The 27447-nt window shown below is 43.5% G+C and overlaps 1 protein-coding gene across 1 annotated transcript in view; it reads right to left on the bottom strand.

Moving 5' to 3' along the window:
• LOC137384397 (BTB/POZ domain-containing protein 17-like) overlaps positions 1-27447 on the bottom strand; it is a 204725-nt gene that overhangs the window by 176083 nt on the left and 1195 nt on the right. The gene's annotated exons all lie outside the window — the stretch shown is intronic.

Below are 27447 nucleotides of genomic sequence, written 5' to 3'. Positions count from 1 at the left end.
GTCCAGGGTTCACCCCTTCCCGATACACAAAGTCCAGAGTTCACCCCTGCCACCCCCCCCATACCCGAGTGCAGTGTTTACCCCTTTCCGACCTCAGTGGCACCAGCTTTCCCTGGACAGGAAAATGGAAATGTGTGAGTGCCGCCCGTCGCGCTGAAGATTTACAGTCAAATTAAACATCTCCTATAAAAGCTAAATCCTGCAGATTTTGGAAATCTGAAATACAAACAGAAAGTGCTGGAAATACTCAGCAGGTTAGGCAGAATCTGTGGAAAGAGAAACAGAGTTTTTTTTAAATTCATTCATGGGATGTGGACGTCACTGGCTAGGCCAGCCTTTATTGCCCATCCCTAATTGCCCTTGAGAAGGTGGTAGTGAGCTGCCTTCTTGAACTGCTGCAGTCCATGTGAGGTAGGTACACCCACAGTGCTGTTTGGAAGGGAGTTCCAGGATTTTGACCCAGCGACAGTGAAGGAACGGCGATATAGTTCCAAGTCAGGATGGTGTGTGACTTGGACGGGAACTTGCAGTTAACATTTCAGGTCTGTGAAATGTCATCAGAACTGGCAAAGGTTAGAAAAGAATTAGGTTTTAAGCAAGTGAAAGGGGCCGGGGTGGGACGGGTGGTGGGAAGAGAACAAAAGGGAAGCTGTGTGATAGGCAGAGCGCAGGAGAGATTAAATAACAAAGCTGTCCTGGGACAAGGGCAAAGAGCGTGTTCATGCTTGTGGTGAAAGACAAAGCAATAGTCCAGAGCGAGTGTTAATAGCAGAATAATGAGCAGCTCTGTCTACATGAAAAACAGGCACATGGTTAAAAATATTTTTTAAAAGGCCAGTCAGGCTGTGAAGTTATTGAACTCAATTTTGAGTTCACAAGGCTGTAGAGTGCCTAATTGAAAGATCAGGTGCTGCTCCTTGAGTTTGAATTGATATTCACTGGAGCAGGCCAAAGACAGAAACAAAAACAAGAAATGCTGGATTCACTCAGCAGGTCTGGCAGCATCTGTGGAAAGAGAAGCAGAGTTAACGTTTCGGGTCAGTGACCCTTCTTCGGAAAGACAGAAATGTGGGCATGAGAGCAGCGCTGCGGGGGGGCGGGGGGATGTTGTAATGGCAAGCGACCGGAAGTTCGGGGTCATGCTTTCGGACTGAGCAGAGTTGTTCTGCAAAACGGTCACCCAAGAGATTATGGTCTGAAATTGTTGAACTTAATTAAAAGCAAAACACTGCAGATGCTGGAAATCTGAAATAAAAACAAGAAATGCAGGAAATACTCAGCAGGTCTGTTAATGGTGCGGTGAAAGACAAAGCGTTAGTTCAGAGTGTGTTTAGTTTGTTTCTACTGTGCTTACCCATTGTTTCTGTTTTTTAAAAAAAATTTTAATGTTTGCGCTTGGAATGCTTTGTGCTTTACAGTCTATTCACACCCTCTCTGTACTAATACTTTGTCTTTCAGCACACCATTAACATAACATGCCTTTGTTCCATGACTTTCTGGTCAGTTATTCTCTGTGACCTTGTCCTATCAACACCTTCTCTTTTGTTATCTCTTGCCCCACCCCTCGCTTTACTTGCTTAAAATCTTTTACATTTATAATATTTGTCAGTTCTGAAGAAGAGTCACTGACCTGAAACGTCAACTCTGCTTCTCTCTCCACAGATGCTGCCTGACCTGTTGAGTATTGTTGAACTTAATGCTGAGTCTGGAAGACTGTAAAGTGCCTCGTCAAAAGATGAGGTGCTGTTCCTTGAGCTTACGTTGACCAAGCTTACTTTAAAATTACCATGCCTCCGCAATTTGCAGAGGAATCTTTACAACAATTTTGACTTAAATCAGTATTAACCAGCTGACAGAAGCAAAGATGGATTGTAAATATACGAATGAATGCAGCTCATCAAAGTGCATACATGCCTTTAATAAAACTACTCACTGGGGCCTGTTGACAGAGTTATACATGCAGCAAATAAAATTTTAAATAAGATATACAATAATGTCCGCTGTGCTTGCAAATGTAGAAATGTCTTACCCACTGGTATTAATAGCGAAGATCTTAATAATTAGTATCATCTTCTCCACATACACCTTATCTTGCATTGATTGATTACCAACTTTATTAAATTCCTCCAACTGTATCACAATTAGTTTATAACAGAAGATTACTCCATTCTTCATTTTCAATTATCATTTCTGCAGGCATGCCCTACAAGATTTATCATTCGTTGTCACCTGCAAACCTTTGAACTTTACGGGGATGTGAATAGAATACTGTCCAATGATAAATTATTTCATTATAATCCTTTCATCTTCTTCATGTGTCTGTGCTTTTCAAAACTTACACATTTGGATGACATTCAGTAATTTAATAAATTAAATCAGTAAAACGCAACAATTTTAGACTTCCCTCAAGAAGGTCAAACTTACTTGGGGTCTAGATTCTGAATCAAAGACTCTTCATTGGGAATGACCCACAGCCATTCCATAAAGGAAATATGTTCTCAGCTACTCACAGTTCAATAAGAAGCACATTTTGTATTTTGATGAATAATGAATTGACTAACCTTATTTAATATATGAAAATCAAGGTGGCGACTGCAATTCATTTCCTAAATGCTTTTTAGAGTACAAATTTTGTAGCGTGAATGAATATGAATTACCCTATTCAGACGCACCTGTAATAATCACCTGTTAATAATAAACACTTCTTCAGCATCCAATGCTGGGATTTTACGTGACCCTGTGAGAGGGAAAATGCAGGACTGGAAGCGGATGACGCTGGCATTCCCGCTCCTATCCCCGTTCTCGGAGCAATCTTGCACCGGCCGGCCAATTGACAGTCAGCAGGATGGGTGGCTGACCATTCACCAGCCGGATCATCAGTTGGTGCAGCCGGGTGTGCTGGTGCCAGCTTTAAGGGGCTGAGCCTTGCCTTAGACCTTCCTGCCCAGCAGTCTGTGACCAACTGTGTATCATCCTTAGAAGACATCCGGCTAGTGTGGACCTGTCATTGGGAGAGGGTGAAGAGGTCACCGAAGCGGCCTTCTGCTGCTTCCCCATCCTGAGGTTTCCCCTGCAGGTGGCCACGAGGTTGCTGCTGACTGGATCCGTGTGCCCGCACCTCCCTCCCTCTCAGGTTCTCTTCCTCGCTGGAGGACCCACCTCCTGAATGGACGATTCCCATGGCACTTGGGCACTCCTGTCTGAAGGCCCACTCTGTCAGTTGCTTCTTCAACACTGCCGACCCCACCCACCTCTCAGCTCCCGCACGATTGATCCCCGTGCCAGGGGCTGGATGGCACAATGGAGTCTCGACCCCAGATCCCTGGATCCTCAGCTCCCCTCCTCCATGTTAAACACGTCTGTGAAGGCAAACTCCCTGACTCCACAGCTGATGCCCTTAAATACCTGCCGGAGCTCTGATGCTTCATGGCCACCCCCCCACCCCCACCACCCCGTATATGCCTCGTGAAATTTGAATGGGCAGGTAAACTACCATTTATTTGGGTCTTCAACAATCTTAACAAGCTTTCAATTGCTGGTTTTGAAAAAGCACACCATTCTCACTCGACTTGCCGTCTGCTGCTGGTAAATTGCGGACCGGGCGTGATGACGTCGGTGGTCTGTCCTGCCACCACCCCACACGATTTTACACCTCACCTGCAATGCCATCCACTTCTTCGGCCTCCTTGTCTCGAGAGACAATGGGTAAGCACCTGGAGGTGGTCAGTGGTTTGTGCAGCTGCGCCTGGAATGACTATAAAGGCCAATTCTAGAGTGACAGACTCTTCCACAGGAGCTGCAGATAAAATTGGTTGTCAGGGCTGTTACACAGTTGGCTCTCCCCTTGCGCTTCTTTTTCCTGCCAACTGCCAGGTCTCTTCGACTCGCCACTCTTTAGCCCCGCCTTTATGGCTGTCCGTCAGCTCTGGCGATCACTGGCAACTGACTCCCATGACTTGTGGTCAACGTCACAGGACTTCATGTCACGTTTGCAGACGTCTTTAAAGCGGAGACATGGACGGCCGGTGGGTCTGATGCCAGTGGCGAGCTCGCTGTACAATGTGTCCTTGGGGATCCTGCCAACTTCCATGCGGCTCATATCGCCAAGCCACCTCAAGCGCCGCTGGCTCAGTAGGGTGTATATGCTGGGGATGTTGGCCGCCTCGAGGACTTCTGTGTTGGAGATACGGTCCTACCACCTGATGCCAAGGATTCTCCGGAGGCAGCGAAGATGGAATGAATTGAGACGTTGCTCTTGGCTGACATACGTTGTCCAGGCCTCTCTGCCATAGAGCAAGGTGCTGAGGACACAGGCTTGATATACTCTGACTTTTGTGTTCTCTGTCAGTGCTCCATTTTCCCACATCCTCTTGGCCAGTCTGGACAGAGCAGCGGACACCTTTCCCATGTGCTTGTTGATTTCTGCATCGAGAGACAGGTTACTGGTGATAGTTGAGCCCAGGTAGGTGAACTCTTGAACCACTTCCAGAGTGTGGTCACCGATATTGATGGATGGAGCATTTCTGACATCCTGTCCCATGATGTTCGTTTTCTTGAGCCTGATGTTTCGGCCAAATTTTTTGCAGGCAGCCGCAATCCTGTCGATGAGTCTCTGCAGACACTCTTCTGTGTGGGATGTTAATGCAGCATCGTCAGCAAAGAGGAGTTCCCTGATGAGGACTGTCCGTGCTTTGGTCTTCGCTCTAAGACGGGCAAGGTTGAACAACCTGCCATTTGATCTTGTGTGGAGGAAAATTCCTTCTTCTGAAGATTTGAACGCATGTGAGAGCAGCAGTGAGAAGAAGATCCCAAACAGTGTAGGTGCGAGAACACAGCCCTGTTTCACACCACTCAGGATAGGAAAGGGGTCTGATGAGGCGACGCTATGCTGAATTGTGCCTTTCATATTGTCATGGAATGAGGTGATGATACTTAGTAGCTTTGGTGGACATCCGATCTTTTCTAGTAGTCTGAAGAGACTACGTCTGCTGACGAGGTCAAAGGCTTTGGTGAGATCAATGAAAGCAACATAGAGGGGCATTTGCTGTTTGCGGCATTTCTCCTGTAGCTGGCGAAGGGAGAACAGCATGTCAATGGTGGATCTCTCTGCTCGAAAGCCACACTGTGCCTCAGGGTAGACACGCTCAGCCAGCTTCTGGAGTCTGTTTAAAACGACTCGAGCGAAGACTTTCCCCACTATGCTGAGCAAGGAGATTCCACGGTAGGTGTTGCAGTCACCGCGGTCACCCTTGTTCTTATATAGCGTGATGATATTGGCATCGCGCATGTCCTGAGGTACTGCTCCCTCATCCCAGCACAGACAAAGCAGTTCATGAAGTGCTGAGAGTATAGCAGGCTTGGCACTCTTGATTATTTCAGGGGTAATGCTGTCCTTTCCAGGGGCTTTTCCACTGGCTAGAGAATCGATGGTATCACTGAGTTCTGATTTTGTTGGCTGTCCATCCAGCTCATCCATGACTGGCAGAGACTGGGCTGCATTGAGGGCGGTCTCAGTGACAACATTTTCCCTTGTGTACAGTTCTAGGTAATGTTCCACCCAGTGGTCCATTTGCTTGTGTGGTAGGCATGGTAAATAAAACAAGAAAAGCAGCGAAAAAATTTCAATTGCCCCATATTTGAAGAAAAGCAGGGCAGTTGTCCTGGTGTCCTGGCCAACATTTATCCTTCTACCAAAAACAGATTAACTGGTCATTCATTTCATCGATGTTTGTGGCAACTTGCTGTTTGCAAATTGTCTGCATTTGCCAAACAGAGACACTGAATATAATTCAAAAGTAACTCAGTGGCTGTAAAGTACTTTGGGATGTCCCGAGAATGGAGAAGGCAGCATAGAAATGCAAGATCATTTTTTTCCTCTTTAAATCAAAGGTTCAAGGGAGGACAAATTGAAACAAGAATTTCTGGTTCGGTGATGCTAAGTTTAAGTCTTAACCCTTCATCAGTTTTTTGTACACTGTGAACTCAACCCTCTGAACCACCTATCTAACAGGGTACTGAGTTTGGATGATCAGCCATGATCGTATTGAATGGCAGTGCAGGCTTGAAGGGCCGAATGGCCTACTCCTGCTCCTATTTTTCTATGTTTCTGTGTATCAGCAATGAGCAACAGGCAGCTGTCAATGCATGACTGACAGTCGCAGGTAAGGTAAATGAGGCGGGGTGTACACTGAGTAGTCGAATGGAGGCGGTGGCGTTGGAGTAATGACACTGGACTAGTAATCCAGAGGCCCCGGCTAATGTCCTGGGGGCACAGGTTCAAATCTCACCATGGCATCTGGTGGAATTTAAAATTCAATTAATTAATAAAAAATCTAGAGTTGAAATGAAAAATTGGAAAGCTAGTCTCAATAGGGGTGCCATGAAACTATCGTTAATTGTCGCAAAAACCCAACTGGATCACTAATGTCCTTTAGGGAAGGAAATCGGTCATAATTACCTAGTCTGGCCTACATGTGACTCTAGACCCAGAGCAATGTGGTTGATTCTTAACTAACCTCTGAAATGGCCTAAAAAGTCACTCAAGTCAAGGGCAATTAGGGATAGGCATCAAATTCTGGCCTAGCCAGCGATGCCCAAATCCCATGAAAGAATATTAAAAAAGAGAACCACTGCTGTCTATTCATTTCCCACCTGGCAGAAACAGTTGCAACTGACCACAAGTGCTCTTGCTAGATTGACTTCGATGTGCTGGCTGACCTTTCTGCCCTCTTGCCCAGTTTGTTCAGTTTACCAGCAGTGTTTAAGGTTCCTGCAATTCTTGTTCTTATCACAGAATTGTGGAATAGTATAGCACAAAAGGAGGCCATTCAGCCCATCAAATCTGTATTGGCTCTTTCAAACAGCAATCCATTTTGTCCCACTCCCCTCCATATCCCTGTAATTTTTTGTCTTCCAAGTATTTATCCAATTCCATTTTTGAAAGCTACTATTGAATCTAAGTCCACCACCCAATCAGGCAGTGCATTCCAAATCCTAACCACTTCTTGTGGAAAGATGTTTTTCCTCATGGCGTCTCTGGTTCTTTTGTCAATCACCTTAAATCTGTGCCCTCTGGTTATCCATCCTTCAGCCATTAGCATACTCCATCTGAGCCCTTCACCCCTATCAAATTTCCTCTTAGCCTTCTCTGCTCTAAGAAGGATATTGTGAGACTGGGTTTTTATTCCATATAGTTAGACTGGAGAGGAAATAGTACAATTGTATATTGCACTGCTTCATGTGGACCACATTTACATTTATGTCAGGTGTTCATGCCAACAGCAATGATGTTTAAAATCTGAATTTCCCGTTAGGCAAGAAAATGTGTATATTTCAGTCTGTTTTGTCAGAATCTGACATTATTTATTTTATAGCTTACCTGTAATCTCTGTAATGGTAAATAATCATTAGTCCCCACACAAAGATATTGCTGCCTTCAGTATCTGATTAAACAGCAATAGCAGAAATATATCGGGGTAAAAATGAGAAATGATTTCCAACTAATAACTTATTGCTTGTTCCAGCAAATTTATTTTTTCATCGTTCATCCCTATATGTTACATACAAATCCTTAGTTTCATATACTATTATTTTCTTGCTATTATTTAATTTCCTAAGGTGACTGAGTTGTTTAAAAGCACAACGATGTTAATTGTTACTGTTAGAACACATTAAACATAGTTTCTCACACTCACTAAAAACAAATCCTTCTGTGTTGAAGAACAATTCCAGTCTGTATTAATGATTTTATGTTACTGACCTTTTCCTCATACCTCTCGTTATTTTTCCACCTTTATTAATCAAGTTGTCATTCCTGGACTGAGTTTAGGTTTGTCCTGTGGGCAATACATATTTAAAATTTTAACAAGGTGGAGAACACTATCAAAGAAAGGCTTTCATTTATATTGCCCCTTTCATGACCTTAGAATGTCCCAAAGACCTTAACAGCCAATCGAGTACCTTTCAACTGTAGTCACTGTTGTAGTAGAGTCATAGAGTTATACAGCACAGAAACAGGCCCTTTGGCCCATTGTGTCTGTTCCGGCCATGAAGCACCTATCTATCCTAATCCCATTTTCCAGCACTTGGCCCGTAGCCTTGTATGCTATGGTGTTTCAAGTGCTCATCTAAATATTTCTTAAATGTTGTGAGGGTTCCTGCCTCTACCACCCCTTCAGGCAGTGCATTCCAGATTCCAACCACCCTCTGAGTGAAAGATTTTATCCTCAAATCCCCTCTAAACCTCCTGCCCCATACCTTAAATCTATGCCCCCTGGTTATTGACACCTCCGCTAAGGGAAAAAGTTTCTTCCTATCTACCCTATCTATGCCCCTCATAATTTTGTATACCTCAATAAGGTCCCCCCTCAGCCTTCTCTGTTCTAAGGAAAACAACCCCAGCCTATCTAGTCTCTCTTCATAGTTGAAATGCTCCAGCCCAGGCAACATCCTGTTCAATCTCCTCTGCACCCTTTCCAGTGCAATCACATCCTTCCTATAGTGTGGCGACCAGAACTGTACACAGGACTCCAGCTGTGACCTAACTAGCATCTTATACAGCTCCATCATAACCTCCCTGCTCTTATATTCTATGCCTTTGTTAATAAAGGCAAGTATCCCATATGCCTTCCTAACCACCTTATCTACCTGTGCAGCTGCCTTCAGTGATCTATGGACAAGTACACCAAGGTAGCTCTGACCCTCTGTACTTCCTAGGGTCCTACCATCCATTGTATGTTCCCTTGCCTTGGTAGTCCTCCCAAAATGTATCATCTCACACTTCTCAGGATTAATGTGAGAAGCATGGCAGCCAATTTGCACACAGCAAGATCCCACAAATATATATGTGATAGTGACCTGATAATCTGACTAGTAATGTTGGTTGAGGGATAAATATTGGCCAGGCCACCAGGAAGAACTTCTCTGCTCTTTTTCCAAATAGTGGCAGTGCATCTTTCACATCCACATGATGGGGCAAATGGGGCTTTAGTTTAATGTTTCATCTGAAAGAGGGCAACTCCGGCAGCACAGCACTCCCTCAGTACTGCTCTGATTATGTGCTCAAGTCTCTGGAGTCGTTGAGTAGTCTGCCAAAACATCCACTGATTGAAATGCACAACTGTGGGTGCGAAGAGAGGACAGTATTGGACTGCTCTGTAATGTATCTCTGGTTGAACAACCTGTCAATGCTCACTGTCAAGACTCACATGACTAATGGCCATCGTGGGGGGATAGCCAATCAACATCTTCAGGAGGAGAGGAAAAAGGAGAGAAAATTGGCGAGAAGTAAAACAAAATAAAGCAAATAAGACTGAATCCAGCCTTAGAAGAAGGAAGAAGCAGTAAACTGATGCAGAACTGGGGCAGGAAGATACTGAAGGAACTTTTTCGTTACCATAGTCAAAGTGTGAGAAATATTTGCTGCTTTGAACAGCTCAAAATAGTTTGTTCAATGTTTAATTGGATTCTCCAGAATGATTCAAAATAATTCAGAAAATACTTCGGAACGCTGCAACATTTCCCCAAAACTCATTTTAAAATAACAATAGTAATCATTAGGAAAAAATAGTGATATTAATAATAGACTAATAGTGAGATCGAATGGTACAAATAATGTATTCAGGGAAATAAAATCATAAAGTGCTGGAAATACACATTAGGTTTGCCAGTATCTATAAAAAGAAAAGCTAGATTAATGCTTTGAGTTTAGGTCCTTCATCAAAACATCTTGATAAATTCTGATGAAAGTTTAACGCCTAATGGGTTAATCTCACTTTAGAGGTACTGATGGACCTACTGTGTACTTCCACAGTGTTCTCATTTTGTTTACTGCACTCCAGCATTTCATGGAGTGAAATAAATAACATTCCTGCACAAAATAAAGGGGTCTCCGCCAGAACAGAATGTGAAGTAGAGCAACTGTATTCTGCTGACCCTCCATTCAAAACTTTGCTTTTCATTCAAATTGGCTCAGCTTTCTGTTGCTTGCAGGCAAAATGCACCAGGCTATTTGTGCACATAGGATTTAATGATAAGCTCTTCCCTTTGAATTAGCAGAGTGAACCCAACATCTCCAAACTGGCAAATGTTGTAACTGAGCACTCGGTTAGATTATTTATAAAGGTAAAATACACAGATTTGCCTTGTGGGATAGTGTTGTCATTTTGTTCTGAAATATTACACTGCGTTAAGAATGCTGAATAAAAAATGTATAAGGAATGCTTCACTGAAAATAAAAGAATTTGAAATCTGGGATAAACAATACAATTCTTCGAAAGAACAAAGGCAACTAGGACAGTTTCATGTCCCTGCCTTTTCATCACATCCTGAGTAGCTTCTTTCTTCGGAAACTTATCTACGGCCAGACATTTGCCTTGCATTATATTGATCCATTGGAGACAGTTGTGTCCCCACTATCCCTTGGTTCATGGGATAAATGTAACAAATGGGGGAATTTCTGACCATGAACTGACTCTTTGTTGAACCCATTTGCTCCATCTACCTCCCTGCTTAATGAGGTTGGCATCCTCAATTGTGAATATCACAATTAGAGCTCCTCCATATACAATACTTTAAATTCAATGATTAGCTACAAGCGTGGCTTCAGCGACTTGACATGAGTTTTCTAATATCATAGACCCTTTCTTCACTTGGAAATATTGCTTTAGAGATAATCAACCCTCACTCGAAAATATGTCTTTAATTTCCATAGATTGTCAGAACTGACAGAGGTGATGGGGGGGTCAGAAGGTTGAGTCCCACTCCAAAGATTGAGCATAAAATCCAGGCTGACTCCTCAATACAATACTGAGGGAGTGCTGCATTGTCAGAGGTATCATCTTTGATTGAGATGTTAAACTGAAGTGCTCTTAGATCCCATGGCATTATTTTGAAGAAGAGGGGCGTTCTCCCCAGGTATCCTGGCCAATATTTATCCCCCAACCAACATCATTAAAACAGATTATCTAGTCATTATCTCATTGCTGTTTGTGGAATCTTGCTATATGTAACTTGGCTCCTGTGTTTTCCTATATTACAACAGTGGCTACACCTCAAAAGTACTTCATTGGCTGTAAAACGCTTCGGGATATCCTGAGATCATGAAAGGGGCTATATAAATGCAAGTTCTTTCTGTCAGATACATGCTACAACACACTTATGTCAAATTCTTTGATTTATTATTTTAGGAGGCATTAACTCATTTTTTTAAAGATTTAAAGCTTTTAATATCACAAGTATAATTTTCAGACTATAAATGGGAATCAAAATTCATATCGTTTCCAATTTTGTATGTTTCCATGTGACAGGGAATTGAAGGAAAATGATTGGCAATGTATAAAGCTCAAGGAATAAAACTGCTATCATTTCACCAGCAATTTAATTATGATTTTATGTTTGTCAAAAATCTCTAGAATAATGCACTCACAATGCCCGTTTGATATTGCAATAGGTAAAAGTATGAAGTGGGATCACCTGCTGGACAATAAGTACAATTACAATTGTAAAAAAACAAATGAATAGGGAAATAGTCAAGAAAAATTTTATTTGTCAAACTACTTTCTTGATTGGGGACAGAGGAGAGCTAAAACACCCATCCACCATTTTTATTATGTTAGGATTAGTGTTCGGTTTAGGGTTAGGGCCATAAATCATCTCATTAACAGGGTCCTTACAACATGAATTACAAGACCTAAATGGCTGTGGCGGGAATAATTCACATTAACATTGTAAATTTTAGATTTTGGTAAGGTTAACTTCAATAGGATGAGATGGAGTCTGACAGCAGCAAACTAGTCAAAACTGTTATCAGGTAAAATTACAGTTCAACAGTGGGAAGAGTTCGAAAAAAAAATTAGCTTAATACAGGACCAGTATATATCTCTAAGAGGCAAGAGATCTATTACCAAATAAAACAGCCTTGGTCGACAAAACAGCTGAGAGATAATATAAAACTATAGGAAAGAGCATACAAAAGTGCAAATAGTGGAGATCTAAGGACTGGGATAGATATACAGAACAGCAAAGGAAGACAAAAAAATACCAAGAGCTGCAAAAAGGAATGCAAAAATAAATTTGAAAGGGATATCAAAATTAACACGAAAAAAAGTTTTTACAATTATATTAGAAAAAAGGATAGTCATGGATAAAGTGGTCCCTTTAAAAACAGAACGGGTAATATTGCCAATGAAAATAAAGAAATGGTAGACCTGTTGATTAACTACTTTGTGTCAATCTACTTAGTTGACATTTCAGGGAAACTAATAATGAATCAACTGGAACTCACTAAAGTTAACTTTAGCAAGAAAACAGTATTAGAAAAAATGATGGCATTAAAGACTGACACATCCCTAAGACCTAGTGGTTTCCACCCCAGTGTTTTTAAGGAAGTAGGTGAGGAAACTGCAGATGCTTTAGCCATAATCTTCCAAAGCTCTTGATTCAGAAATTGTCCCTTTAGATTGAAAAATTACAAGTGCAACTCTATTATTTAAGAAAGGTGAGAGAGAAGCCAGGAAATTATAGACCTATTAATCTAACATCTGTTGTGGGGAAGTTATTGCAATCTGTAATTAAGGACAGAGTGATGGAGCACTTAGAGAAATTTGAGGTGATTAGAGAAAGCCACATGGATTTGTAAAGGGTAGGTCACATCTAACAAATCTACTTAACTAAATAACTAAAATAGTAGACAGAAGAATTTCTATGGATGTGGTTTATATGAACTTCCAGAAGGCATTTGATAAGGTTCCACGTAAGAGACTGTTGGCTAAACATGAAGCTCATCGAATTGAAGGCAAATTATTGACCTTGCTAGGAGATTGACTAGGTGCTGAAGACAGAGAGTAGGGATAATGGCTGAAATTTAATGCCCCCCACCACCACCACCCCCACCCCACCGGGAGCAGGCTAGGAGGTGAGCGGGTTGTAAACGTGTGAGGTGGGGGAGCAGTGGGGAGGCATGGGGGGTGGTGGGTTGGTGGGGGGGCACCTACCCTTCCCCACTGCTATTTTACCAGCAGCAGTGGAAGAGGCAAATGGTTGCCTGCCCCAGGCCAATTGAGGCCATTAAGTGGCTAATTAATTACCACTTTAAGGGCCTCTTCCCACTGTCGCTGGTATTTTATCAGTGGTGGATGGGCCCTTCAGTACCTGAGGAGGCTGCCCAGTAAAACCTGGCAGCCTCCTTGTGGGCTGGGGGCGTGCCCACCTGATTGGGCACGCTGTGCCCCACGGAGGGTCTCCCAGCAGCACGGGCTGCCCCTGCTAAATCTAACCCCCCCCCACCCCCTACCCTCCATCCCAACCTGCTCTCCGACTCCCAATCCCTTCACCAGGGCCCAGCCAGATTGTCCCCGGCAAGGCCTGAACCCACTTACCTTTTTGAAGGGCAACGTCCATCATTCCTCTTCTTGCTGGCTGCGGCCACTGCTGGGACGGAAGAACTGCAGGCCCTCTGATTGGCCGGCAGCTCTTGGTAATGGTACTTCCTGCCTCAGAGAGGTGGAAGCCCCAAGCAAGGCCAATTAAGGGCCTGGGCCACGCAGAATTGTAGCATGGCTTTCAGGCCCAGTGGAGGCCAACTTTAAAGCCAGTTTAAAGCCACTGTCACAGTGTTAAATTCCGAGCAATGTGTATGTACTTGAATTGGAATGAAGTGACTAGTGGTTGCCCACAAGGATTTGTGCTGTGGCCTCAACTATGCACTATGTTAATTAATGAATTAGATCCATATATCCAAGTTTGACGATGACACAAAGATAAGTGGTATAGCAAATAGTGTAGATAGGAGCATAAAATTAGAGACATTGATAGATTAATTGAATCGCAAAACTGTGGCAGATGGATTTCAATGCAGGCAAGTGTGAGGTCATCCATTTTAGACCAAAAAAGGATAAATTAGAGCATTTGTAAATGGTCAAACTCTCAGAACAGTGGACGTTCAAAGAGATGTACACACATAAATAAAATGTAGTTGTCAGATACAAAAAAAGATCTAAAAGGCAAATGGAATGTTAGCCTTTTTAAATGGAGGGTTAGATTATAAAGGGGAGAAAGTTTTGCTACGGTTATACAAAGCGCTGGCGAGGCCACATCTGGACTATTTGTACAGTTCTGGCAAGCGCACCTTAGGAAAGAATGCAGCACAGATTCACCTGAATGTTACAAAATCTCCAAGGGTTAGATTATCAGGTGAAGTTACATAAAGCAAGCTTGTATTCCCTAGAATTTTCAAGTTTAAGGGGTGATTTGATTGGGGATTTTCGAACTTTGGAAGGAACTAATAGGGTTGATAGTCAGAATCAGAACACAGGCAGCTCTTTCAAAGTGGAAATGTTTCACTTCCAGAAACCACCATTGGGTGGCAAAGACACCAACTGAATGGTGTTGAACATTGTTGTATATTAGAGTCAGTGCCTGTTAATGGTACAGCTGGAAATGCATATACATAGATGTTAGGCAAAGACAGGAGGTCCCTCACACTCACTGTCTAGGCTCACAAAAGAGTGGTCACTTGGCTGATATACCAGGGGGCAAGTGGTGTTTGTACCTCAGATTTTCAGCATCGAGTTCAGTTTCTTTCTTTTACCTTCACTGGTGTATCACATTGATGGGATGTAGTTACACAGCTAACATTTCTTCCCTATTATTTCTCAGTGACCATCACCTAACACAACATGAAAGCTCTATTGAATGGCACTGCAATTCAAATGATGGAAAGAGAACTGTGAACCTTCCAAAATAAATAAAAAATAAAGACTTGTATTTATATAGCCTCTTTCAAAACCACAGAATGTGCCAAAGCGCTTTACAGACAATGAAGCACTTTTGAAACTGTTGTGACATAGGAAAAACGGCAGCCAATTTGTGCACAGCAAGCTCCCATAAACAGCAATGTGATCCTTTTGACCTCCTTGTCTCGAGAGACAATGGGTAAGCGCCTAGAGGTGGTCAGTGGTTTGTGAAGCAGCGCCTGGAGTGGCTATAAAGGCCAATTCCAGAGTGACAGACTCTTCTACAGGCGCTGCAGCTAATATTGGTTTGTCAGGGCTGTTACACAGTTGGCTCTCTCCTTACACTGCTGTCTCTTTTCCTGCCAACTGCTAAGTCTCTTCAACTCGCCACTCTTTAGCCCCGCATTTATAGCTATCCGCCAGCTCTCGCGCTCACTGCCAACTGGCTCCCACAACTTGTGGTCAATGTCGCAAGACTTCTTGTCACGTTTGCAGACGTCTTTAAAGCAGAGACATGGACGGCCGGTAGGTCTGATACCAGTGGCGAGCTCGCTGTACAATGTGTCCTTGGGGATCCTGCCATCTTCCATGCGGCTCACATGGCCAAGCCATCTCAAGCGCCACTGGCTCAGTAGGGTGTATATGCTGGGGATGTCGGCCACCTCGAGGACTTCTGTGTTGGAGATACGGTCCTGCCACCTGATGCCAAGGATTCTCCGGAGGCAGCGAAGATGGAATGAATTGAGATGTCGTTCTTGGCTGACATACGTTGTCCAGGCCTCGCTGCTGTAGAGCAAGGTATTGAGGACACAGGCTTGAAACACTCTGACTTTTGTGTTCCGTGTCAGTGCGCCATTTTCCCACACCCTCTTGGCCTGTCTGGACATAGCAGTGGAAGCCTTTCCCATGCACTTGTTGATTTCTGCATCGAGAGACAGGTTACTGGTGATAATTGAGCCTAGGTAGGTGAACTCTTGAACCACTTCCAGAGTGTGGTCACCAATATTGTTGGATGGAGCATTTCTGATCTCCTGTCATCACCCTCATGATGTTCATTTTCTTGAGGTTGATGCTGAGGCCAAATTCGTTGCAGGCAGCCGCAATCCTGTCGATGAGTCTCTGCAGACACTCTTCTGTGTGGGATGTTAATGCAACATCGTCAGCAAAGGGGAGTTCCCTGATGAGGACTTTCTGTACTTTGGTCTTCGCTCTAAGACGGGCAAAATTGAACAACCTGCCATCTGATCTTGTGTGGAGGAAAATTCCTTCTTCTGAAGACTTGAACACATGAGAGAGCAGCAGGGAGAAGAAGATCCCAAACAGTGTAGGTGCGAGAACACAGCCCTGTTTCACACTACTCAATTGTGCCTTTCATATTGTCATGGAACGAGGTGATGATACTTAATAGCTTTGGTGGACATCCGATCTTTTCTAGTAGTCTGAAGAGACCACATCTGCTGACGAGGTCAAAGGCTTTGGTGAGATCAATGAAGCAACGTAGAGGGGCATCCATTATTTGCAGCATTTCTCTTGTAGCTGGCGAAGGAAGAACAGCATATCATTAATGGATATGTTCAATATTCAGTGTAGTCACACCTAATCTGTACTAATGCTTTGTCTTTCAACACACCATTAACATATTGTTTGCCTTTGCTCCGTGACCTTTTGGTCAGCTATGTGGCCTGGTCCAATCTGCACCTTCTCCTTTGTTATCTCTTGCCCCACCCCACCTCACTTGCTTATAATCTGTGACTTTTCTAATATTTGTCAGTTCCGATGAAGGGTCACTGACCCGAAACGTTAACTCTGCTTCTCTTTCCACAGATGCTGCCAGACCTGCTGAGTGATTCCAGCATTTCTTGTTTTTGTTTCGGATTTCCAGCATCCGCAGTATTTTGCTTTTATACCATTAATGGATCTCTCTGCTCGAAAGCCGTACTGTGCCTCAGGGTAGACACGCTCAGCCAGCTTCTGGAGTCTGTTTAAAATGACTTGAGTGAAGGCTTTCCCCGCTATGCTGAGCAGGGAGATTCCACGGTAGTTGTTGCAGTCACCGTGGTCACCTTTGTTTTTATAGAGGGTGATGATATTGGCATTGCGCATGTCCTGTGGTACTGCTCCCTCATCCCAGCACAGGCATAGCAGTTCATGTAGTGCTGAGAGTATAGCAGGTTTGGCACTCTTGATTATTTCAGGGATTATGCCGCCCTTTCCAGGGGCTTTTCCACTGGCGAGAGAATCGATGGCGTCACTGAGTTCCGATTTTGTTGGCTGTTCATCCAGCTCATTCATGACTGGCAGAGACTGGGCTGCATTGAGGGCGGTATCAGTGACAACATTTTCCCTGGAGCACAGTTTTAGCTAGTGCTCCACCCAGCGGTCCATTTGCTTGCGTTGGTCAGTGATCGTTTCCCCTGATTTAGACCTGAGGGGGCCGATCTTCTTGATGGTTGGCCCAAAAGCTCTCTTAATGCCGTCGTACATTCCTCTGATGTTTCCGATGTCGGAGGCCAGCTGAATATGACAACTTAGATGTTGCCTGTAGTTATTTGCATAGCGCCTGGCTGTTCTTTGTGCAGTGCTTCTGGCAGCTTTAAGTGCTACAGATGTTAACTCGCTGGAGGCTTTCTTGTAGTTCAACAGTGAGATTGAAACCAGTCTGCATTCTGCTTCTCACATTTGCCAAAGGTGGTCATTGCTGAGTCATAGATGGCTTCTCTGATGTGGGCCCACTTGGTCTCTGCATCCCCTGCCGGAGTGTCTTGAAGGGCTTTTTCAAGCAAATTGAGAAAGTTTTGTAACAGCTGTGGGTAAGAAATTCTGCTAGTGTTGATGCACAGGCGGCCCTTCTGCTTGGAGTGATGTAACTTCTTTGGTCTGAGTTTAACCTTGCTGCACACCAGGGAGTGGTCGGTGTCGCAGTCCGCACTGTGGAAGCTGTGTGTGATTTGAACGCTGTTTAAAGAGGCTCGCCTTGTGACGATGAGGTCCAGCTGGTGCCAACGACGTGATCTTGGGTGCCTCCAAGAAACCTGGTGACAGGGTTTAGTATGAAAGAATGAGTTGGTGATGCAGGGCAGGAGCAGGGAGCAAGCGGGGGGTGGGGGGGGGGAGAAGTGGAGAGCGAGCGGGTGGGGGGCAGCAAGCCGCCGGAGAGAACGTGGGGGGAGTGGGGAGCAAGCGGGGAGGGGAGGAAAGCGGGGAGCGAGTGGGGGGGAGGGGGCAGAAGCGGGGAGTAAGGGAGAGGGAAGCAGGGAGCGAACGGATGGGGGGAGCAAGCAGCCGGAGAGAAGGTGGGGGGAGCAGGGAGCGAGCGGGGGGTGGGGAGTGGGGTGGGGGAGCGAGCTGGGGGACGGAAGTGGAGAGCGAGCGGGGGGGGAGCAGGGAGTGAGCGGGGGGGAAAGTGGGGGGGGGAAGTGGGGAGCGAGCAGGGTGGGGGTGAGAAGAGGGGAGCGAGCCATGTCTACTCTACTTGTTAGGGCCCCTGCTCAGGGATAGGAGCCAGCAGCCCCACTGCCTTGTGGGGCGCCTCGGGAAAGACTAAGGCTAAGTGAGTAAACCTTAATAGAAAATCCGGAGCAGAACCCCTAAGGCGGTCATGTGTCACCTTTGGCATGTTTCCGGCAGCTCCTGCAGCCAAACTGGTGTCAAACATCGTGCTCTGCACTCCTTTGGACCCCACCAGGAAGGCTGAGAGGGGGGTTTTGACAGTGAGGCCATTCACAACCTCCATACATTCTGCCCAGGCATGCACCATGGAGAGGTCACTCCATAGTCACCTCACAGCGACCAAAACAACACGGAATGCAGCAGTTACGGGTTCTAAGTCCAGCTCAATTGGTGTAGAGATTGGGCGCCACGGGTTCCCATTGTTGGTGGGAGAGGTCATCGCATCTCATTGGACAGCTACCGCCCGCCTCAAACCGGGCAGCCCCCGGTCAGTAAGGTTCTGTCCTGCCACAGTCCACCTGCTTCAATGGGTGCTTGGAGTTCAGGGTCATTGCCCGACAAGTGGACTGTAACACCACACCAAACAGCGCGGCAAAAAAAAAGGAAAGGTGGTACCAGCCCTTCATTTTGCAAGCTGGAAGGTCAGAACTATGTGTCCTGGCCTGTCGGAAGATCTTACACAAATCAATGACTCTCGGAAGACCGCCATCATTAACAACGAGCTCAATAGACTCAATGTGGACATTGCAGCAATGTGCTAATGACCAGATAATCTGCTTTTGTGATGTCAATTGAGGGATAAAGATTGGCCAGGACACCAAGGATAACTCCCCTGCTCTTCTTGGAAATAGTGTCATGGGATCACAATGTTGTCAATGAGTAGGTGTGAGAGTAACATCCTTAACACCAGTAATGAAATACCAAAAGTTACTTGGTCTGCAGAAGGGCCCAAGTGACATCAATTGTTAAACCGATCTGGTTTGTAATCTTTAGACAATGTCTTTGTACACACGAGTTCAGAGACATGATAGACAAGCTTGGCATGGCTGAATTCACTCTGCTGGAGTCTGTGTCTTTTCCAAGGAAGAGAGTATAATGTTTACAATAGCAATAGCACCTCTGTGTTTATACAATCCTCTCTACAGACGAACATTCAACAGAATCCCCAAAGCTGCCAAAGATTATGGAGAAAAGCACCGCAAGATGAAAAATCCCTATTATCACCAGCAGGGGGAATGTAGACAAGTGAGTCAACTGGATCAAGGAGACAAGCAAGATCAGCAAAATCTGCTGGGGAAGCAAAGACTGCAAAAACAAGATGGAAAAGGCAAATGGTCAGAACATAGACACAAAAGGCCAAGCTGTTGCAATGATGGCTCTTCACCTCCCAGAATGGATCAAGTGCTCTGCCAGACCCACACTTTGATCTCTCTTTTGTAAGTTTTGTGCTAATCATGATAACAGCTGTTAATCCTGTGGACTGGAGATCTGTATATCAAGACCATCGTAGAGGGTCAGCTGGTGCAGTCCAGGTGCCTGTAGCTGCCACCTAACCTGGCAGCACCAGCGCAGGCTGCTGTCTTCCAACAGCAGGAAAGGTGTCACCTGTAGACAACAAGCTGCTTGAGGCAGCTCAGGATCTCCCTCCTGGGACACAGGCAGCAGCAGCCCTGGTCCAGGAGAATACAGCCATCAGCATCTATCAACTACAGGTTCAAGAGTCATCAGTCCAGCATCATTCTACCATGGCCCACCTTTCTGATGCCAAGTATACTAGTACTCAGGGGCATGGGATAAACTGTCTGAAAGGTTCATTAGGCACAAGGGCCAAAATGGGGTGCAGTGAGGGAGTAGGAGGCATTTAATTTCTGTCTCTATTGTCACCCCTTTCTCCTTCTTTGTCACGAAGTGAAGAAGCTACCGGGCTGGAACATTCTGAATGTCATTGTCATGACCCTCTTATTATTTTTCATGTGTTAGAAATGTCTTATTTCAAAGAGTTAAATGTTTATTTAAGCCTTTCAAAGGTTGCAAAAGTTGTACAACATTTCTAAAGTTTATATTGTTTGAGCTGAGGTTTGCAACGGTTCATAAGGTTTACTATTGTTGATCAAAGGTGTATTCTTGTAAATAATCCTTCAAATTCCAAAGCTGTGCTTAACATTGAAAACAAAAAAACGGATGTATTTATGCAAATTTGGAATTTCTAGGTTTAGTTTAACTTTTTCAGTGAACAATTGTATATTTTTGGAACAAATTGCTCTTTAAATTATGAAACATTTCTGAAATAAAATACTGAAGTTCAACAGAGCTGGGTCAGACCTTTCTTCTAGTTGTGACCTCTGCAGAGGTGGATGCTCGTTGGGTAAAGGCTTGAACCACACGCACACAGATTTCCCTGCCCTGTCAAAGCAATGTCTCCTGTGATTCGTCATGTCCCTTGTCTCTAGTTCCCATAATCTGGTATTTCCAAACCTTTTGCGATGGCAGAGTTGTTCAGGATACAGAACATGTTGACTATCCTTGCTACCCTCTCTGGGGAACATTGGAGAACACCCCTACACCTTCCCCTGATGGTGCTCTTAACAACTTGTCTTGTGGACGCATGTACCTGATGACAGATCTCTGCATGCAGCACCTTCACCTGCAGGAGGCACAGCTCAGCACTGCAGATCATCTGAATGATTAGGGAGTGGAAGCCCTTTCTGTTCATGTAGCTTTGTGGGGTCTGAAGGGGAGCCTTGAGTCCCATATGCGATCCATTAATCTGCCTCTCTTCCTCCTGTTCCTCCACTTCCATTATAATATAAAGCAAGGGTAGATCTAGCAAAACAGCCACTTTAAAATGTTCATTCTAAAATTGAGTGTGAATTGACTGCAGTATCCCAAGAACATCGTACCTTCAGTGCTGCCTATATCAACTCAGATGAGCCTGTTTCAGCTGGGTACAAGTGCTTGAAAATCTGGTCACAACTTGTACAGAGCCTCTGAACAAGTGCTATTGCAGGATACTCACATCTGAAAGTTAGGGTGTGGCCAATTTCCTGGGTGGAGAGGTTCATAGGTGGCTATAAAAGTTCAAGAAGATTTGGGCGTTTTGTACTCGCGTGTGTAACTCACTCATGCCCCAAATTACACAAATTTTAGGCCGTGCAATTGATTTGCGCCTCAGCTATGCAGGTCTCTGGGCACAAACACACAGGACATGCAGAGCCATAATATGATTAGAGGCAGCATAAAGCTCCTTGTACTCTGTCATACTGTGACTCAGCCTCAACCTCACATTGGCCGTGTGACATTATTTGATTTCCCGCATCAAACATTGTGCAGCGTCTCTGAGTGGTATTGCTCATTTAAGGTCAAGCTAGGAGTAGTTCTGTCCTATTGGCCCAAATACTACAAGCTTGCTGAAACCCATCTCCTATAGGATCCTACAGATTAGAGCTTTATTCCAGCAAACTCAGCTGCACTTGGACACAGGCTCCAGAGTGAAAGATTTGAACCACTCATTCCTGTTAAGACCATGTTTAAACTGAGATCTGGAGCCACAACCCATCCAGATTGAGTGGAGCTGCCTTCTTTACCTCACTGGTTCTCAGTAGCAAGTTCAAACGGATAGTTCTTTTTCCTCTATATGTGAAGATTTGTCAGCTGATGTTTGTCTGTTGAGATGTTGTTTATATGCCTGTGTCAGACATCTGCGTATACACCAGATACATTTCAGAGGTTGGGTATATGTTGGATGAGGGGTGTATGTGTTGTCACGCCAACTTGCTTTGTTGAATGATAATTTTCTTTAATCCACTGACTGGAGATCTGAATTTATATTTTTTGAAAAAATTTAAGAGAGAACAGATGAAGGATGGCTTTGCTAGCAGGTTAGGATGGCCACCTAATTTGCAACACTGTATCCTACATTGCAAGGACAGTGAGGTGGAGACAAAATGGCCGCTCATCCCAGCAAGAACCAAGACACAGGAAGTTTAGGGGAACCACCTGTTTTTTTTAGCAAGAAGGGAAAAACTGTTACCATGTTTGAATCACGGGGTGACTGTCATGTGACAAGCCCCTCCCCATCTGTGGTTTTAAGCTTGTGTTTCTCTGCAGCAGCAAGGAGAAGCTTCTGGACTCTGACATGTGCAGACCTAAGTGGGGTTCCCTCTCTCTTTCTCTCTCCATTTCAGCTTACAAGCTTCAAACTCTGCCTGTTGACTGACTACCTTTGCATATTCCGGCTATATTCAGAAACCCCATTGGAGGAAATCATCCATATCACTGTCTCCAAGAGACCCACTGAACCAGTCATCTACATCTTCAAACCAAAAGCCTCAGGACCACCAAATTCAGCTAGAAGCCAGCCGAATCAGCAAACGCCACAGACTGTATACCTTTTTTTCTATGGCCTCTAACTCAACCAATCTACCTTTCCCCACTCTGTAATCTATTTGTGTGCATAAAAACCTCTAGTGTGTATGTGTGAGAGAAAGTTGGCACATAATTTATTATTTTTATTAGTTCTGTTTCTTTGTTAAACTCAAAAAACCTGTCCAATTGGTTCTTGTTATGATCATAGCAAGTAAGTAATCAAACACCTACTGAATTGACCACTACATCCACTTTAAGAAAGTATTAAATCTGTTGTGGTCTAACAAGGAGAGGGAAAAGAGGGAAGCCCTTCGACCTCTCCTCGCCTGACCATAACACTGTGTGCACATCAAATACCAAGTCAAACTGGAATTATTTCTTACCAGGGTGCACATAGCAGCAAAACGACCATCATAGGAGACTGAGTGGAATGGAGGAGAAGGTCAGAACACAGTGAGATGTGCCAAGCAGCACCAAGTAATGTAGCTGGGAATCCGTGACTGCTTGCACAATGGTACATTTGAATCGGTCCCAGCGTGAAGCCTACCTTGCAAATGAGGTTGAAGCTGAGATTATTTCAGCACATGCAATTTAAAGAATATACAGACTATAACAGATAACTAGGCAGTGATCTCCCAGAGTGATTCAGTTATTTCATACATATCTCAAATTCAAATATGAGATTGCAGCTTTGCTAATGCTTCCGTATACCTGCTACTTTTAAGAATTTGGAACTGGTGAGTCAGTTTTATTCTATTTTCTGCCCTTTTTTAACAGAAATACATGTGAGCTGAGAATATTTCTGTTTTTCGAACAAGCTGTATGCTCACAGTATTTACATTTGCTGCAGAAATGCTGCCTAGCTCTCCTAAGGTTTGTGGATAATGCATCTGTCAGACAGTTTTGTTTGTTACAATAATATAGGATTTTTTTTTAAAGTCTTGTATTTATATAATGCCTTTCACAACCTAAGGATGTCCCAAAGTGTTTTACAGCCAATGACGTACTTTTGAAGTGTTGTAACGGTTGTAATGTAGGAAATATGGCAGCCAATTTATCCACAGCAAGCTCCCACAAACAGCAATGTGATAACGACCAAATAATCTGTTTTAGTGATGTTGGTTCAGAGATAAATATCGGCCAGGACATGGGGAGAGCTCCCCTGCTCTTCTTCAAAATACTGCCACAAAATTTTTTATGTCCACCTGAGAGGGCAGACAGGGCCTCAATTTAATAACCCAACTGAAGGATATTAACGTTTTGAGTAACAGCTACCCATTTTCTTACATCGACAAGCAGCCATGCATCTGTGAATTTCCTCACAAAAAAACCGCTAAACATAGAGGGTTACAGAGAATGAAGGTATAGTTTAGAGAATTCCTCTTTTCGGCTTTGAACTCAGAAGCAGTGGCTGAATGACTCTATAGTGAAGGAGCGATTTGAGAGGTTATGCTCTTGTAAAATTTGAGAGGTTACGTTCCTCCCTTCCATCTGCAATTCACACTGCGATGTTGTAATGGAAAAATGTGATAATCATGTTGATGTTGTCACACAATCAATTACTGAAACATCAGGGTTACAGCACAACCACAGTGGGAGGAAAAGGTGGGAATAACCGGTGCTAAAAAAAAAAATCTGTGGTTGTTCTTCTTATTCCCCGTTCCATCTGAATTCCCTTTGCTATCCCTTCTAACTCTTTATGCTAGATTGTACCTCCAATCATTCTGATTGATTTAATCAAATAAAACATCAACAAAGCCAGGATTGTAAGCCAAATCTTTCCATACGTTGTACTTGTCTACAAAATTTCAGGACTTTGTAGTAATATGCCATGTTAGTCTAACTTGTTAGAGTAAAACTACCTAACTCTAAAATACAAACACAAGGACACAATTCAATTTGGTAAAAAAAATACTGGCTGGGGTATAAACACTGGCCACTCTATATAATTTACTTATTCAAATAGCATAACATCAAAAATATATTTGCTATAATAACCTTCCTGGAAGTGTAAACTCTTTTTTTTCCAAGGACATGGTTATCATTTTAAGACTTTTTAAAATATTTTATATGAATCATTTAAACTGCATATTCGAAATTCCATTTGTTGTTATTATAGGTAGAGGTCATCATCTTGCAGTCTTCTCTGCTCGATATGTTTGGGGCTAATTGGCTTTAAGGGAACGCATTTTGAAAACAAAAGAAATTGCTGCTGCTGCAAATGATGTAATTTGGGCATTTGGGGGAAGTATTTAATGAGACAGCCTCATCCATTATCATTCCGTTTAAAAATCAGTTATAAAGAATTGTGATTAATTTTATCATCCTTTCCTGCCTATTTCTGGTGATTTTTTTTGGGAATGTTTTAATATCTTTGTATTTTTAAATTCTGGTGTATAAGAATTTTTTCTATTCTTTATTACTGACTCTTTCTCTCAGTCCCAGTTGCCTTATACTTCACAGGCCTCTTAGAGCTTGTCCTACAGTTTTAATGAAGTCATGGTATCTGAAAAAAAACTTCCTCTACTAGATTGCAAGATAAGCCAAAAGAGTTTCTTATCATTATTTATAATCTCTTGGGTGGTCTTTCCATTTCTTACAAATATCTCCTGCTACACAATGAGTTTAAAAGGGAACATCTGATCAACCAGTTAAAGAGTTGAAAACAAATGCTGAAGACATTGAAATAATGAGCTAATGAGAACAGATTCAACAAATAGCTGTTATAGAATAGAATCATAGAATGGTAACAGCACAAAAGGCGGCCATTCGGCCCATTGAGCCCATGACGGCTCTCTGCAAGAGCAATTTAGCTAGTCCCACTCCCCCACCCTTTCCCCACAGCCCTGCAATTTTTTTCCCTTCAGGTGTTTATCCAATTCCCTTTTGAAAGCCATGATTAAATCTGCCTCCACCACACTCTTAGCCAGTGCATTCCAGATTGTAACCACTCGCTGCATAAAAAAAGTTTTTACTCATGTCGTTTTTGGCTCTCTCGCCAATCATTTTAAATCTATGTCCTCTATTTTGTGACCCTCTCACCAATGGGAACAGTTTCTCCCTATCTACTTTGTCTAGACCCCTTACGATATTGAACACTTCTATCAAGTCTCCTCTCAACCTTCTCTAAGGAGAAAAACCCCAGCTTCTTCAATCTATCCACATAACTGAAGTCCCTCATCCCTGGAACCATTCCCGTAAATCTTTTCTGCACCCTCTCTAAAACCTTCATTCACATCCTTCCTAAAGTACAATGCCTGGAATTGGACACAATACTCCAGTTGAGGCCGAACCAGCGTTTTATAAAGTTTCACCATAACATCCTTGCTTTTGCTATGCCTCTATTTATAAATCCCAGGATCCCATTTGCCTTTTTAACCACTTTATCAACCTACCCTATTAATGAAACAGAAAGCAAAATATTGCAGATGCTGGAAATCTGGAGTCAGGTTAATGCTTCAGTAATGTTTCTGTTTCAAGATTAACCCCACCCCCGCTTCCTCACTCCACAGATGCTGCCTAACCGGCTGAATGTTTGCAACATTTTCAGCATTTAATTCAGCTACGATTGATTTTAGCATTATATTTTCTATTTGTTGGCCTTTCCATTACCAGTGTGAAAACTGAATCTATATGTGATTCACTATTATTGAAGAGGTCATGTAGTTCACTCCAGGCAACCTGTGCACAGATTCAGGAATAACCTGCCTCAAATTTCTGCTTTCATTTCATTATGCTGGTACCTACATGAAGTCCATCACGGTGCACATTTTTGCAATGCGGATTTCCAACTTTTATTTTGATATGTGCATTTTATACTCAACAAGGCGAAGGATGTCAATGCTGGGGAAATTACACTGTATTTCTGCTCAATGTCAGCACTGAACACTCCCAGATCAGGTCTAGGACAGATAGATGTGGAGTAAACTTCCCTCTACCCTGCCAGAATAATGTGCCTTAAGTCCAACATCAGAAGAACAGCTTCTGTTCACCACTGAAATTTTTTGTATTGATTGCATGAACCCACATGCATTCCATATTCCTTACACCCAGCAGAGACAGAAGACTTCATTATTGATCTCAGCTGGATTTAGAGTGAAATGCACTGCACCACCTATGCCTTCACAGATCCTAAATATATCATTTATTTTAATTAATATATAAGAATTATAATCATCTCAATGTAATTCAATCTTGTGTTTGAAAATTAAAGCATAAAAAATAATTTCCTCTCAACCTTTTCTAAACTAGCTAATTGCAACTCTGCAACTCAGCAACTCCCCATGGCTTCTTCGACAGCACCTCCCAAAGCTGCGATGTCTACCACCTCAAAAGACAAAGGCAGCAGGCGCATGGGAACACCACCACCTCCATGTTCCCCTGCAAGTCACAAACCATCCTGACTTGGAAATATATTACCATTCCTTCATTGTCATTGGGTCAAAATCCTGGAACTTCCTGTCTAACAGCACTGTGGGAGTACCTTCACCTAATGGACTGCAGTGGTTCAAGATGGTGGCTCACCACCAGTTTTTCAAGGGCAATTTTGGATGGGCAACAAATATTGGCCTAGCCAGAGATGTCCATATTTTTTGAATGAATGATCTCAATTGGTGTGCTACAATGGTCTTTAGCTCCCCTGGTGTTGGAGGAGAGAATGACGGGGGTTCCCATTCCTCATTAGTATCCAGTGATATCCATTAGTATCCCCGCTGGGATTACGTGTGTGTGGAAGTCAGGCAATGACAGGACAAGGCTGGGCTGTAATGTTTCCTACAGTCCCAATAGCCGACTTACTGAACGATGGTCAGTTGGGCAAGGTATGTTAGGACAACCAGACTCAATGAATCCAAAGCTCAGCAAGGGGACAAAATCTTCAGGGAAAGTCGGGAGGGTGGAG

This window comes from Heterodontus francisci, chromosome 26 (genome assembly GCF_036365525.1).
Source record: "Heterodontus francisci isolate sHetFra1 chromosome 26, sHetFra1.hap1, whole genome shotgun sequence".
NCBI lineage: Eukaryota > Metazoa > Chordata > Chondrichthyes > Heterodontiformes > Heterodontidae > Heterodontus > Heterodontus francisci.
This window is presented reverse-complemented; position numbering and strand designations above follow the sequence as displayed.